Below are 3,420 nucleotides of genomic sequence, written 5' to 3'. Positions count from 1 at the left end.
TGTTCATTTGTCAAAATTAATGTTTCCATTCTAGAGTCTATATACCTTGAAGTTCCTCTGAATTGTTCATCAATCTTCACATTTGTACTCTCAACAATTTTTTGCAATCTTTTGTTAAAACATCTATATGCTTTACTCTTAGATGAATAACCAAGAAATATTCCTTCATCACTTCTAGGATCAAATTTTCCAATATACTCATCTCTTCTGATATAACATTTGTTTCCAAATATACTAAAATATTTAAGAGTAGGAGTAATACCAAACCATAGTTCATGAGGGGTTTTACCGGTTTCACCTTTGATGTGAACTTTGTTGAATGTATAGACCATTGTACTTACTGCCTCTCTCCAATATACATGTGATAGATTTGATTTTGATAACATATGGTTTTGTTTTTCCTTTCAACAACTCCATTCTGTTGTGGTGCTTGAGGTGCTGATAGCTGTCTTCTGATTCCATTTACTTCACAAAATATATTAAATTCCTTAGATGTAAATTGTCCACCTTGATCTGATCTTAGACATTTGATTTTCTTACCAGTTTCATTTTCTACCATTGCTTTGAATAGTTTGAACTTTCCAAGTGCTTCTGATTTTTCTTTGAGAAAAGTAACCCAACACATTCTAGAATAGTCATCAATGATTAGCATGAAATATCTATCACCTTTTAAGCTTTTAGTTCTAGTCGGACCACATAAATCAGTATGAATTAAATCAAGAGCGTTATTGGATTTTTCTAGAATACTTTTGAAACTAGCTCTGACTTGCTTTCCAAATTGACGTTCCTTACATGTTGTATTGTGAGGTTTGACAATTTTAGGTAAATCTCTAATTGCCTTAGTAGTACTGATTTTCACCATGCAATCAAAGTTTACATGACAGAGTCTCTTATGCCATAGCCAACTTTCATCAATATGTGCAATCAAGAATGTCTTTTCACTGTTATTCAAATGAAATATATTACCTCTAGTCTGACTACCAGTTACAATTTCCAAACCAGTTCTATTCATGATTTTGCATTTTCCATTTTTGAATTGTAACTGAAATCCTTCCTCAACTAATTGACCAACACTCAAAAGATTATGCTTTAAACCTTCAACATAGTAGGCATTGTTAGTATTATTCTTACCATCAAGAGATATTGTACCCTTACCTTTGATCAAACAAGCTTTATCATCTCCAAATCTCACTAAGCCTCCATTGTATTCTTGAAAGTTCAAGAATTTACCTTTATCTCCTGTCATATGATGTGAACATCCTGATTCAATGATCCACTCATTCTTATCTTCAACTTTAGCTGTCAAGACCTATTCTACCGATTGAGCAGTAGGTGTCGGTTGATCTTTTGTTATAGCAACAAAGACCCATCCATTGTCTGTCAGATCCTCATCAGAATCATTAGTCACTCCTTCATTAGCAAGATAACAAGATTTGTCTTTATTCTTCTTAAATATGTATCTCTAATATTCAGGGTTAGGCTTGTATGTCCTTCTAGCTTCTTCTCTTAGTCTGGCATGTCTATCAGGGCATCTTGAAGCCATATGACCAATCTTATTATAGTTCAAACATTTAAAGGGTTATTTACCTTCATACTTACTTCCAACTAGACCTTTAGGCATTTTCCTTGCAAATAGTGCTTCAAGTTCTTCATTTTCTTTCTTGCTTTCTTCAAGTTCTCTTGCATAAAAGGCTTTCCAATCTGATTTGTCAAATGATGGTGCAGATGATGTTGATGCCTTAAAAGATAAATCTATCTTTATAGTAGCAACAAGACCAAATTCCTCAATTTCAAAAGCTGTAAGTTTTCCAATCAATGTATCCCTAGTTACTGATATATTAGGCATTGTTCTTAACTCATTTGTAGTAGTAACCTTCATTTTGTAAGCTGGTGGCAATCCTCTTAAGACTTTTGAAACAATTTCATCTTCACTTAAAGTTCCTCCACAATATTTAATACCCAAAACAATTTCATTTACTCTTTCAATAAAAGCAGATATCCTTTCATCTTCTTCCATTTTTAGATGTTCATACCTGATTCAGAAGCTTTCAAGTTTTGCAATCTTGACTATGGAATCTCCTTCATTCAGTGTTTCCAAATGATCCCAAATAGCTTTAGCAATAGACCTATTTGATAGTCCCATGATTTGTTGATCTGTTAATATGCTCAAGAGTGCTTCTCTTGCTTTGCAATCATTTTCTTCATCTTTTCCCAAGGTAGGTGGATTAGGCTGACCAAGAGTAGGAGCAGTATAACCATTCTTTGTAACATCCCAGATGTCCTTTCCAATGAAATTTAGATGTGTCTTCATTTTGATCTTCCATATTCCATAGTTGGTTCCATCAAGTTTAGGACTGTTCTTCCTGAAATAGTTAGTAGACATTGGATCTCCTCAAGCTGTTAAACTTCTGCAAAAGAGGACTAGGCTCTGAAACCAATTCTTAGGTCACAAAGACAACTGAGAGCGGGGGGGGGTGAATCAGTTGTCAAATGAATTAAAGCAAAAACAAGTTAATCAAATTTCTTCTTAATACTGGTGAAACAGTCTGTTATACCGATGGACAATTTTATCAGATAATTGCAATACTGGTAAAGATTAATGCATGAAACAAAAAGACAAAGTCATCCACAACACATAACACCAATATTTGTACATAAAAACCCTGTAAGGGGATAAACCACAGTGGGAAACCTTACCCACAATCAAATGATACTACTGCAGATAGTAAGTGTATACAAATGGGGTCTGCACATGCAGAAAGGCCAAGCGCCTAGAGCTCACTGCTCAAACACAAAATGGGAGTCACACTGACTACAATTGGATGGTTAAATCCAATAAGAATGTACTGCTCAAAATAGCATCTTCATATGCTGGCTTCAATATCGATGTAGTTCTGATTGTCTTCACAAGAACCCTCCTTCACCTTCAAATGATGTCTATGTGTATACCACTACTTATTCTCACATATACCTTCACACAATTCTATTTCACATTCCACATTCGATCTTACAAATAAGATCTTACATTTATATCATACCCCAAGACCAATTTTAGTAGGTCAGATCTAAAGGATAATACAATGAAATTAATTTTACAAACAAAACAATATCTAATGCAATAACTGATTGAACATGTCGGCTTGATGCATTTAAAACAATAATAAATCATCTCCATAACATGTCGTGCTGATCTGGAAAAGATAAACTTGCCAGTGTAACCTGGACCTATTTGCCGGTAATAACAAATATGCAAATATGAATATGCCAATTAACAAACCTTCAATACAAAGTGTCCAAATGATGTCTTCAACATAATCATGTGACTTCCATATCATTCCAAGTGTCGGTGATCATTATATCCTACCGGTGTACCAGATACCAGTGACTATTCATAAGTCATTTGTTCGTCGGTGAATGTTG

The sequence above is a fragment of the Cryptomeria japonica genome, chromosome 3 (assembly GCF_030272615.1).
Source record: "Cryptomeria japonica chromosome 3, Sugi_1.0, whole genome shotgun sequence".
In the NCBI taxonomy this organism is placed as follows: Eukaryota; Viridiplantae; Streptophyta; class Pinopsida; order Cupressales; family Cupressaceae; genus Cryptomeria; species Cryptomeria japonica.
This window is presented reverse-complemented; position numbering follows the sequence as displayed.